This window comes from Lissotriton vulgaris, chromosome 5, assembly GCF_964263255.1.
Source record: "Lissotriton vulgaris chromosome 5, aLisVul1.2, whole genome shotgun sequence".
Lineage (NCBI taxonomy): Eukaryota > Metazoa > Chordata > Amphibia > Caudata > Salamandridae > Lissotriton > Lissotriton vulgaris.
The window spans coordinates 852359011-852372701 of NC_141693.1; positions in this window are offsets into that span (position 1 = coordinate 852359011).

Genomic DNA, 13691 nt, shown 5'->3' on the forward strand with positions numbered 1-13691 from the left:
TTTGCGCTTAGGTGAGTGTGTAGGGGTGGGTGGGTGCATGTGTGTGTGTGTGCGAGAGAGAGAATGAGAGGGAACTACAGTAAAGACAAGAGAGACAGGTCCTTAATCGACAGATATAATAGCGAACCAAAGCAGAGAGGACAAAGGGTTTCTAAATAGTGAGGAGGGAAAGTGACAGCTGTCTGTGAAAGGGGAGAGAGGGGGGGAACAAGAGAAAAAGACAACAGAGAATGAGAGACTGAGATAAAAAAGACAACAGGTTTAAGGAACATCCAGAAGATGAAGCAGGAGAAAAGAAGAAACCAGAAGTTGAGTGAGTTGTAATCCCCGTCATTTGACTAACCACGGAATAACCAGTGTTCCTGGTAATGGCAGGTCTGGGGGATTATTTTGGGCCACTGACAACCGAGGTTAAAGTTTTAATCAGGCTCTACTGTTGAGTGGGAATGGGGCTCAGGGCTAGCAGCAGCAATAACATGAAAGAAGCCAAGCAAATGAGGAGCACGACCAGTCGGAACTGGACTGCAGCAATATTCTCATGTGCATTTTGTTTTACACGGATTATACCTGTGCCGCATGTATTTCTGACTGTATGCCTCTTTTTTATTTCTAACTAATAAAAACTACTTGAACAACAAAAAAGCTTTTAATGATGGGATGTGTATTCATGTGCCAACGCGTGCCTGTCTGTGTGTGCATGCGTCAACTATTTTCTTTTTTGTTTTTTGCTTTTTAAAAGGGAAAAAGTAGTTGTACATTCTTTAGAATGTGGATTGCATTTTCCTTGTCAGTTTCACCATCATCTGTTTTTTTGGGTACTAAGATGTACTTAAAAGTTTTTTAAGATGTACTTCAATAAAGCAGTTTAGTTTCGTTATGGCATAGGGACAGTCAACCATGGTTTGTTTCTGTGAGAAGATGTGTCAGCTCTCAACCGATGTGGACTCCACTCCTGTGCACATTCTCTTTTGGAGAGTTACAACATTTTCCTCCATATCGAGATTTTGGAGCCAAACAGATCTCCCGGACAGCCATCCATAAAAGGATGTAAAGGTCCATTCGCTTTTTTAGGCTTCACCAGATACAAGACCCAAGAGCACAGTCTGGCCCTTTCTAGAAGGTTTGGTGACTTCAAGTACCTTTGGAAATCAGTGTAGGAAGGGAGGATCAGCTCCTTATAGTTACCCCCACTTGTTGCTGAGGTTTCACTGTTTTCGACTTAGTCATGGCTGGGATCATGCTACCCAGGACTCCAGCCTTGCTGCTTTCTCTCTAAACTGATTGCATGCACTTTAGGTACACTCCAGATTGGATTCTGGGGTACCCTTATACATCCCTAGTATATAGTATACTATGTACCTAGGGCATAGGTACTCCAGAGGCCTCCCAGGGGCTGCAGCATGTATTATGCCACCCCTGAGAGACCACTCAAACTGACACCACAGGTAAGCTACTGCAGCCTGTGTAAGGTGGTTCATGCACCCCTTACTTAGATATAGGTTCACTATATCTACCTTATATCACTGCACATATAAACCTATCAGTCACCCCTATGCCAGGCCTTATCAATCCTGAAGGCAGGGTGATGGGTTTTATATGAGAGGGTGCTCATGCATGAGCAGAGCCAATCTGCAGCCTTCGGAACCTATTCTCCGGGGTTGGTCTGTGATGCAGCCAACCATATACTCTTAAGTGCATTATAACCTTGCAGTAAATGCTAACTTTGAAATGGCTGCTTGGAAACATGTCGTGTTTGGTGTCAAACACCCTGGAATCATACCTCCCTGCCAGTTACTGGCGGGGCAGGTATGATTCCACCCTCCTAAAGGGACACATGCGACACACCGGAACACCTGGTACCAGCTTTCTCGACCTGGGCAACACAAAATGGATGTTGCCAGCCACAGATATGAGTCTGCCCTTCTGCTGCTGAGCCAAGCTCGAGCAGGGGAAGGCTTGACAATAGGCTTCCTGTCACAGGAAGGTGTAACAACCTCCCAGGCAGTCTTTAGTCTATTGGTGCTGGGTCGTTGCACTCTCAGAATGCTTTGATATCTGCACTGGGGGCACATTTGGCTCTCCCTGTGCATAGTCCAGCTCAAACCGGTTGCAGGAGCTGTTTGCTCCTGCTCTGGCTCGAAACTGGACAAAGGACATGGGTGTAAACACCCCTCTGTCCTGACCCTCCCAAAGGTGGGTCGCCAGAGTTTGTCCCACCACTTCCTTGGGTATAAAGTAGGAACCCCTGACTACAGGACTTCAGATTTTACCTGGACTAAACTCTGCTACAGAAACCAAATACTTCGACGACCTACATGACATTGGACGACTGACGAATCTCCCTTGGAGTAAAGGAGTTACTCCCCTGCTAAGTAAGCAGGCACCTAAATGCATCTGACTGGTTTGCATCGCCGAAGCTCCTGAGGACTCCGAAGATTTCTGCAACACAGGAGGTGGGTTCCCAAGGTCTCTGAGGTTTATATGCGCTCTCAGCAATTCTGAGCCCTGTATCCCTCGTGTGGACCATGCAACCCAAACCCCTGTGCACCGTGCTCTTTTGCAACAGCATATGCTTTCCGGTGACCTCTGAGACTGTGCTTTGGGCTACTTGTAGCCCTAACCCCTAGCAGCGGTTCCACTGAAGATTTCTGGCCTACACTCCTTGAGTGTTCTGTGGGCTAGTATTTGTCATTTCTCTTGAGGTCCCTTTGTGATCCCTGGTCCGTTGACCTGTGGGTCCCTGTGAAGGTAACTTTGACTTTCCATGGGCTTTCCTGATTGCTCCAGATGTGCCCTGACTCTCCATTGCTTGGAGAGTCCCTAGGAACTTGCTGGTCCTCACCGAAGATGATTTCCTCTGACCGCGTGGGTTTTAGTTGCTAAGGCTTGTTGGTGTTCCATCCGAACACTGACCCCCAGCACACGACATCCTTCGTGGAAAAGCTCACCTCTGGACTTTGGTTGTCTTTGACATCTCCTGTTCCCCGTGGCTGCAGAGTCAAGCATCGCGTCAACACACCTGAAGCAAAATATTTCGAACGAACTGTGCGGCTGACCATGGTTAATCACTTAAATTTCAGAGTAAAGAAATAAATTCATAGATTGTACAAAAACACATCCGGAGCGCAAAGCTCAAAGCTTATGTAGAAAAGGACGGTGCACCAAAAAGCAAAGTACAAAAGAGCTTCAAATTTGTCCAAAATACTTCATTCTTTTCAATCTCTTAAAACCTCAGCCAACGCGTTTCGTTCGTTTGAACTTCGTCAGGGCTTATTAGTCACTTGTAGGTCCAAAAGGTGCTACTAAAGAATATGGTCGGAATTAGGCCTTATTCTCTTCAACACGTATATTATCGTGTGTTGTTGAAAGAATTTATCGGTGAGTCCTTTGGCTCCTAGTTGATATTGTTCAGCTTGTTTCAAAGTCCAAAATGGGGAGAACACATGGTACTGGTTGAGTTTTGAGCACAAATCAAGAACCCACCATGCACGTCTCCTATTGCCCCTGACGCTGCTTTGCAAGTCATGCAAACCATTACCTCCGGGGAACCAGGCGACCCCTGCCCAGATTGCTTTTGGGGCCAACTATTTATGCTCCTCAATGTCAGCTAATAAATTCATCCTACAGTTCAAGTAATATACCAGAAGATTGGATACATTGATCTGTTCTTACAGTAATATCAATAGCCTGCCCATAACCCTGCAGTTACAGGCAACTACCACCATATTTCACTTGCTGCTGTCGGTTCCAAGATTGGTGAGAAGTTAATAAACAAGCAACTATCTATTTCAACTCTAACAATTCTTCACTCGGTCTTAGGCTACCTGGCTTCCTTCTGTCTCACAGCAGCACGGTTGCCATCATCACAGTCCAGAATGAGTTAAGAATGATCATGGTAGCCATCACCTTTCTCGACCTCTGTGCCCTTCCCCACACTGACCCTGAGAGCCAGTTTCTTCTGATAGTTAAGCTGGTCAGTATTGGGGTTGGAAGTGCTGCATTTCAGAGTTGTCTTAATTTCTGAGAGAGAGAAGCCAAGCAGTCATCATGCCCTATTTAGGCCAGCTACCAAAAGAGTCTCTTGAGGAGTGCCACAAGAATCTTCTTTGAGCCCTACACTTTGAATCTTTAAGCAGCTCCATTAGCAAAGCTGACTCAAATCACTCTGAGACTGGATGGTCAATGTGACATTACTCGGGCAAGTTTCTTCCAAGGCTTAAAGGCAGTCTCAAACTGGATGGATACCAATTGTTTAAAACGTAACCCAGAGAAAACCAAGGTACTGATTCCTGGTGTATTTACCTCCTGCTAGACTATTGACAGGTGGCTAAAATTGTTAGGTCAGTGTCCAACACCACTTTGATTGGTAGGAATTGGGGGAGATAGCTTTTGGGGACAATCTTTTCTTTTCGCTTCACGTTGATAAGGTATCTGCTACCTGGTTCTGTTATTCAAAAACTTTAATGAAAATACTGCTGTTCATTCCAAAATCTGCACACTTTTCTATCATTCATATGCTATTAGAAAATCGTTTGGATTATACCACTGCCATTTTCTTGGCTAGCCAGCCTATTCGCTTCACAAACTCGAAATAATTCATAACTGTGCTGATTGTCTGCCACTTGGACCAGAGAAATGCACAGATCTCTAAGCACTTGAGATCTTTAAATTGACTTCCACCAGACATGCATGTTATGTTTAAAAGCAAATGTGCCTGCTTTAAAGATTCCTTACGGTCATAGCCTGGCTTTTGTCAGTCATATGCTTGCTAGTATAACCCGCAGAGAACCCCTTCGCTATACATCGGCCTGTTTATTGCAAATCCCTAAAATCAGAAAAATTGACGACAGAGCAGATCATTTGATTTCAGGCAGTCACGCTTTGCAACTTCCTTCCATTAAATGTACATCAACAGACTAATCTATCTAGATTCAGGAAACTTCTACAGACCTGACTTTTTACAGCTTAATAGCACCCATGTTTCTTCTCATTATCCAGCTCAATGACACCCTCAGGTAATCACACGTTCTACAAATACTACAAATAAGCAAAAATATAAAAGATACTACCTATGATGTAGCATCATTCACCATTATTCATGCATTCACTATGCAGGTACAGGGTCACTAAGGAATGTCCACCCCTTGCAGAGCACTGGAAGTAGGACAGGTGGTTTTAAAAGAGGGACAGGCAGGAATGGATAAGGAATACAAGATATCCATAAGGAGTGAGGGAAACTGCATTATTTATTTATTTATTTATTTATTTATTTGCATATTTATAGAGCGCTCTAATACCCGGAGGTGTCCTGGCGCTGGATGATAGACTGGTGTGAAGGAGCGAGCTTTATTCAGTATGATTGTGTAAGCCTGCAAAATTTGTTGCACATGAAGATCAGTCCTGTAGTCTGAATCCAGAGTCAGAGGGATTGTGTTGTGATCTAAGCAGTAGTTTGGATCAATGAGAACTTGCAAAGGCAGGAATTTGGGGACCTATGAGAGAGTAATGTGGCGGGGACCCCTTCATCCTACTTTGTATGGGTGCCCCCAAGGGTTTTTCACACCACTTCTTGGCTATGGGAAACAGCCTTTACAACAACGTTTTTGCCACGTTGTGCCTTTACTTCACATTTTGTACCACGCATGTTTTTACAATGTTTATGCATTTACAGTGCATGCCTGTACCACACATTTACAGTAAGTTCAGGCGTGTGGGGGGTCTCCCCACAAATACATTGTTTATATATCGATGACACTGGAGTTTGTACTACACATCCCAGCATGCACTGGACACTATACTCACCTTTGAGGCCCACTCAAGGGTAATTGGAACAAACAAAAGCATGCTGGGATAAATGCCTTTGAATTCTGCAAGCAAAAGACACACAATTGATGGACGGAATGCAGAACAAATCAAAACATTCACCCCAGTCAAGGGATCTGGGTTAAATCCAACTGCGTTCACTGACCAGAGACGCACTTTAGATACAAATATTCTTGCCAGTGTCTCCCCTTATTAGTGTACGACAATAGGCTCAGAGAAGGAGGCACTGGGAGTGCACAAACATGCGGTGAGCTACAAGAGAATACTTTTACACTTAAATTTGACACCTGTCAAAGGACTGAATAGTGCAATTTACGTTCTAAAAACCTTCTTTCTATTAGGTTGTTTCTTATTTTCAGCTCATCTTGTTTTGCTGGAATTGTTTCTTCTATCATAATGTTACTTATTATTGTCTCGTGTATAGAGTGTTAGAGACAATCAATATTTAGAAGTCTAATTAGACATACTGCTCATCTGACATAGTTAACGTCTCCCGACTCACAAACTATTTGAACAGATGAGAAATATTCAACTCCAGAGGCGATCTATCCATGAGAACTTCTCAGGAAGAGTAATTCAACTTATAAATTCTCCTGAAGAACTTAGCTTTTTACAAGTGTCTTGTGTTATAATGCACTTGTAATTGTAATAAGATAGGGGGTATATTTGACACTTTTGTGATGCAATATCCATCTTTCAAATTCTAAATCAGGCCCTTGATCTTCAAACCCGAATGAAAGCAAGAAGGGCCAAGGCCTCCCTCTGGGATAATACATTTGTCCAATAAGTCAAATACATCCTGACATCCTGACAGTGATAAGCATGATTTATGTAATCCATTCAGAACAGCATAAAAATAATGAAACTGGATCAATTTATCTCTGAACTGTTTATTGTTGTGAGCAGAATTTGGTAATGATTTCTGTTATGTTCTGTTCTAATTTTGGAACACCTACGTGCACAAGAACATTTCATGGAGGCGATACATCTTTCTATGTGTGCTGCAAAATGCAGCAAACATTGAACGAGGAAAAAAGGAGAAGAAATAAACATATTTCTCCTTGTTACGCCTGCCCTAGGGAGGCAGACAGTTTTGACCCATTCTCAGGTTTACAGATCCTTGTAAATCTGGGCATGCATCAACATCCATGAGTGTTGCGTGGGAACACCTACAGCAACACCTGTGGAAGGCCTCCCTGAGGCAGTGAAAGGCAACACAGTGACTTGCACTTATGTTTGTGGCCATGAAAAGCCACACAAAGTGGCTTTGCTTGGCCTCGTAGATAGGCACTGCCGGTAGGATGTCTTCACCATGAATCTGCCTTGTTGAACACATAGATCCTGTGAGCTCTGGAGGTTTTGCCAGTGACATTGCAATTTTCATTTGGTGCTTTATTTGCCTGAAATGACATTGGAGCCTGACACACCTGGGACATTGGTGGCTACTTTCATTATTTTTATTTTTTTTTAACTCTCTGAGGCCTGCCCGCTCAACAGTGGCTACTTTAATTATTTTAGTTATTTACTTTGTATTGAGCTTTAATAGGAGTGATTGCTATCTTAACTTGTATTTTTATTTACATTGCACATTGGTAATATGGGCCATTCTTCAGAATGGCAATCCCCATGCAAGTTCTTGTAGCACCCTCTATGTTATTCCGAAGGTCAGGGGTGCCAACAATAGAGTTGAAGGATTATCCTGAACCCTTTGAGAGGTATTTAGAAGCCATTGATGGGAATGTATTTGTGGAAAAAAGAAACTTGGCCTGTTAAAGCACTTGAGTGATACTGAAAGGTGAGGGAGAGCCGTCAGTTATGTTATGTAAAATAACTTATTAAGTGCACAAATACAGGGAGGTGTCCTGGCACTAAAACTAAAGTAAGCCCAAAAAAATCTGAGGAACCTAGTTCTGGAATTGCCATGTTTTGAGACCCTTTCTAAATAAGGCAAGTGAGCTCCCAGCTCTGATATCCATAGGAGTGCTCAGTGCTCTAGGTGTTGAAGTACAAAGCATTTGGCTTTGTCTGCATTATGTTCTGCTGTGAAAGTTAGGTCTTTCAAGTTGAATGAGCCATATCTGTTTAAAGACTGCATGCGGTTTGCGCAGTGAGTTGTGGCGGCACTGACGGGGAGACTCTGTGGAGTTAGAGGCAATTGGGCTAATTTCCCTTATGGGGTTCTTCAAAAATCTTTTAAGATATTCAACTAGATTGATTAAGCAGATATTCTGACGCTTTTCTGCAAGACTTAAATGAGGTTTTGAACTTAGTAAGTGTTAGTGTAGTGGAGAATGGGACATGGTGCTATTTGTGATAGTAGTATTTTGACATATTGGCAAATGGATTGCAGCTTTGACACATTGTGTAATTATTACTGACAGTGATTCAGTCGCAAGCCTAATAACTTTCTCGTACACTGCACCGGACTGGTGAAAGTTTCCCCAGTGTGAGGTAGGAGCCTCATATGTGAATTTAATGCACAGGAGTTGTGGGGATAATAAGGGGTGTATAATATTTTCTCAATTTTCTTACAGAATCATTTAAATAAAAATACAGATATTTGTAACAAGGGTAGTGTTTTGGAATCTTTGGTGATGCTCATGTGTCTTGGCACTATGGTTTTCACAATGGTTATTGTAATTTAATATGAGATATGCAAAATAATGATGAGGAAATGTATTTCTGTCTGCTTTTATTGTGAGCACATTGTGGCATTATTAGTTGATGGTGGGGCAATTGGCATATGACACAAGGAACTACAGATGTACATTTGAGTCATTTATGAATGATGAACAATTCAGGAATTTAGGGCCTGATTATCAGTTTGGGGTCCATTGGACTGCCGAACCCGTGGTGGAGGTGGGTTGCTGGTCGGGGACCACCGAACCAGTGGCCCGACAGCCGTATTACAAATACGGCAGTCGGACCGTTTTGGGACTGTGGCAACTGCAAGGGAACATCCTGGTGGTGGCGCGGCGGTCTGGGGCTAAATTTGTGCTTGATGTTCCTAGGCTCTCTTCCGCTACAGCTGCTAGGAAGAGCCTGCACTGGCTCCCGATTCAGGCCAGGATCTCCTTTAAGACCCTTTGCCTGACTTATGGGGCCTTGTCCAGCGACTGTGCAGGGGGGCGGGGGGGGGGAGGCTCTGCTGGCTCCTTATGCTCCTTGCAGAAACCTCCGCTCATCTAGTAAAAACTTGCTGTCAGTTCCCCGTTTTCGAAGAGCTAAATGGGGAGGAAGGGCTTTTTCGTCTCTGGCCCCTAAACTGTGGAACACCCTTCCCCCTGATATCAAAACTCAACACTCCGTCCTGACGTTTAGGAAGGCATTAAAGACATGGCTATTTGCCAAGGCATACCCGTAATCTAGTTCACGGTCCTTATGATTTTCTTTGCTAGGCGCCTTGATGCCCATTGGGGTTAGTTGCGCAATATAAGATTGCTTTCATTTCATTTCATTTCATTGGGGCAGGAATATGCTTGGGAGTGCCTCTGCGGCATCTTCAAGCATATTCTAAGTTTCCCCACGCCACCATTTTAATGGCTGTGAGCCTGCCATGAAAAGGCTGGCGGTAGGAAAACAAAGGCCCCTGTTACCTCTATACTCTGGGATGCATGCAGGGGAGCACAAGGTGTGCCCCCCCTGTGTGCATACAAACCTAGTTCCTGCAAGGCCTGGACTAAATAGTCCATACCGTGAAGGAACTTGCTTTGGTGCTCTCATTGTGGTGCCTCTTTCAAAGGCACTGCTGTGGGAACGCCAAAGACCACCTACCAGACCAGGAGAAAACTCTGAATCTGGCAGGTAGCCAGCAGTCACCTTTAGCAATGCGGGTGCCGGCGTTGGCATGCCACCCCACTCCCGCATCGCCAAAGTCGTAATCAGCCCCTAAGTGTTTACTGTTGTGATGATTATGTCTAATACACTAGACTTGTATACACATTTAGCTGGTTAATGGGTTTCCACTATACGCTACTCTGATTTTGATATGTGGCATATGCACATTAGGTCTCAGGGTGATTGTTTCATGCTGAGGACACATGTTTGAGCTATGTAAATTGTGCATATCATTTGCATGCGCTTAAGCCTGTGTTACTGTTTATGAAACCCTAGGCTTCATTTGAGGATGTTGGGTGGGAATCCTCCCTTTTAAGTATCGCATCAAGTTATCGATAGACATCTGGGGGCCTACTATTAGGATGGCGGGCAGACTTTTGTCCGCTATCCACCCTAGCGGTGCTGGGACCGGCCGCCAGTGGTGCGGCGGTCCCGCACCGGCAATTAGGATGCCACTTCCACTGTGGCGGTGGCATACCCCATCCACAACATTGAGGAAGGCGGTGCACACAGCACTGCATGCCACCATGCTGTGGCTGCAGTGTGTGCATTTTCAGGCACAACGTGGCAGGCACCGTGCGGTTGTGCATGCAAATGCTTGGGGGGTACCATAGGTACCCCCATGTGCACCCCCCATGCCCTCAATACCCTGGTGGCCCGCTACGGGCCCCCGCATGCAGAAACCGCATTCCTTTCCATGGCGACAACTCTGCGATGGAAAGACACATCACCGTATGTATAGTAATATGGGCGGCAAGGGTGTCTTACAGACACCACTTCCATATACAGGCCCTCTTTTGCCCGGTCGACTGGTCAACCGGCGGAAAACCGGCGGACGGTCTTCCAGTCCGCCGGGGTCCCCCCGCCATACTAATGTGGCGGAGGAAAATGGAATGTGGGCGGAAGAGAATGTCAGGTGGCTCGCATGCAGGTGGTGGCGATCCCCCCAACATTCTAATAGACCCCATATTGTGCACTGTAAAGTGAGCGCTGGAATTCCTAAATATCTCCCTGTATCAGTAGTCAAAGTTTAAGGTTGTTGATGAAGAAGGGCTTTACGTTTTTGTAGTTGAGGGAGTACCAGTAAGCTTTTAGGAGATAAGGAAGTGCATAGCTGGGGAAGTTGTTCTTTAGCCGTTTGATCTGTGGGACCAAACCATGTGTAGTTTGGGTGCAGTCCTAGTGCAGGATGGGGTCAGACATGAAAGAGTTGTTGCATTTGCATCACATATCGTGGGAGGTGCAGAAAGTTGTTATTCCACCATCGAGAAAGAGAGGCATTGGCAGGCTCATGGAGTGTGCAACACTTAAGGGCCTCTGCTTGGGGTACCTTTTTGATCAGGGAACAGATCAAAAATATTTGGTGGATTTCTGCTTGACGAAGACTGCATGCAGAGCAACACTCCTTGCAAAGTGGATATATAGGTTACAAGAGTACTTGTGTTATATCAGGAATGTACCTTGTTAAAGCATGTGATACGTAATGATAATGATAGAAGGAAGTGCCTAGGTTTTCCTCTGAATCTCACAGTGTGTATGTAAAGAACGTGATAGCAGCATGTTTGTCTTTGGGCCCGATTACAACTTTTGGCACAGCATGTGGTACGTCACCGCCACGCTCCCCTTACGTGATTAAGAATTTCCTCCTGTCTGGCGGGCTGGTGTTTGGTGTTCCCATAGCAGTGCCTCTAAAATTGTTTATCACAATGGGAATGCCAAAAATAGTTCCTGCACAGCATGGACTGTGTAGTCCATGCTGTGCAGACATTGCTGTGCATGCACATATTGGGGCACATGGTGTGCCCCCATGTGTGCATCCACATGGCTTGAGTTGCACCAGCTTTGATGGAAAGAGTTAGTGGGAAATTGACAGTGATGGAGTTTCTATTAAGATTGGGTGCATTCAAAATCATTATGTGTAATTGCACAGTGACAAGTTTCAGAAAGTGTCTTGAGTAGTCAAGGAAGGGGATTTTCTAAGAGTGTGTGTGGGAGTTGGTAGAAGGAAGGCCTTCCTCAAATGGTCTGAACTCAAGGAAGTGATTGAGATGAGTGTTAGTTGCATTGTGTTGAGGGATGGTAAATGTGGAAAATGAGGAGGATTACAAGTTGTATTTACCTTCAAAACAAGATTTGGTCCGAGTATTTGGACATGGACATGAGTGAGGATGTGTGTGTGAGTCAGCGCATTGATACAGAAAAAAACTAGGAAGTAGGAAGATTAAACATATAAGTAATTGGAAGCCTCATTTCTTGCATATCTGGAGCGGTTCCCACGTATTCTTTTTTGTTTTCAGCAAACTTTCAAATTTAGTGCCAGTGTACCTTGTTCTACGGTTTGTCTGGTTTATATTTCCTTCTAGTTGTTTCCTTGTGCATTATACGTTATTAAGGTTCCACCCTTCCTTGTTTTTTCTTGTTGTTAAGTTGTATTTTTTCTTATGTTGTTATATTTTCTCTGACATATGCTTTTTTTGTGTTTGACTAGAACTGATCATCTTCTTCATTGTTCATAACTGTATTTGGGGAAAGGAGGATATTTAATGTTATGTTATATTCTCATATTGCCTGGGCACTTTAAGGTTAGGTCATTTTGTTCTACAATGTAGATTGTAGTGTTATGTTACTTGGATTAATACAGCTCATAGCTACCCTGGCAGTGGTTCCCACCGCTATGCTACCAAAACAAATCCAGCTACACATAGTGAAGATGAAGAATGTGCCTGCCAGGGGTTGGATACTATTGTCTTCTCTTCAATAAACTCCTATGATTTACCAACAATGTGTGCCTCTTTTTAAAATGTTCCCCTCTCATCATTCCTGCTCTACTCCCTTTTTCACCTACTCAAACAATCTGGCTGATCTGTCCACTACTAGATCAAAGTAAAGGAGAAATGCTGGAAACACATTTCAGGAGACTTACACTCCTTAAATAGTAGGCAAGATGGAGCAGCCTTATTCTACAAGGCCAACAAAGGGTGTTTTCCTTACCCTCCAATGAACCCTTGTGCTTTCTTTTTTAACACCCTCCCCATATTTGCTACTTCAGCCAAAAGAAAAGATATTCACATAATCAGCACACTGAGCACAGCAGTCAAATTATCTAGATCCCCAATGGCCCTTCTTTCAGCTAGATGTTCCCTCCCAAACCTTCATTAAGGTTTCTGAGGTCTGTTAGCAGCAACCCAAAATAAAACTATGAATGACTACGCTAACACCCTACAGGCTTCCCTCTTCTAGAATCCACTACATTTAAAAGAGTAAAAAAAAACATTGGTTTTAGACTCTAATAAAAACTACACTCTGACTACAATAGGTTGAATGCATTAAGCACAAAGCATTAAGGTACACAACACATTGAACAGGAGAAAAATGTTGAAATTACAGGGCAGCCTACCCCCCCCTCCCGATTTTTTCCTTGACTGTTTTTGCTGGCTGTAGAACCCTGTGCATTTTACCCCTGCTAACCAGAGCTAAAGTGAATGCGCACCCCTTTTGAACATGATTAAAGTGGCATATTTCAAATTGACATATTTAACTTATCCGTCAGTCTGTAGTACGTAGTTCAAAGTGCACCCAGGGCAGGTAATTTAAATGTTACAAGTGGACCGAAGCGCAGGATGTGTCATCCACTACAGGGACAGTGTAACATCACTCTAGGCCTACCCTCTGTAACCTGGCAGTGCAGTTTTAAACTTCAAATTCAACTTGTCAAAATACCCTCTTTTGATAGTCTTAAACCTTCCTTTTAAATATTAATAGGTTCCCCCTATTTAGACCTTATTGCCCCTTGCAGGGAGCATGCACGTCACCCGGAACCCCGTTTGTACCGACAGTGTTACCGCACTGAAACATACAGAATCCAATAAGACCTCCAAGCATGACAGTTGGTACACCCCAGAGCTCAGAACCACCAAGTGCAACTGCCACCAACTGGATAAATGATGGTGCACCACTAAGAACCCCACTGACTGAGCAGCTCCAAAAACAGGCCTCAGCAACTATCACCAGCACATCAAGGAAGCCAGGAA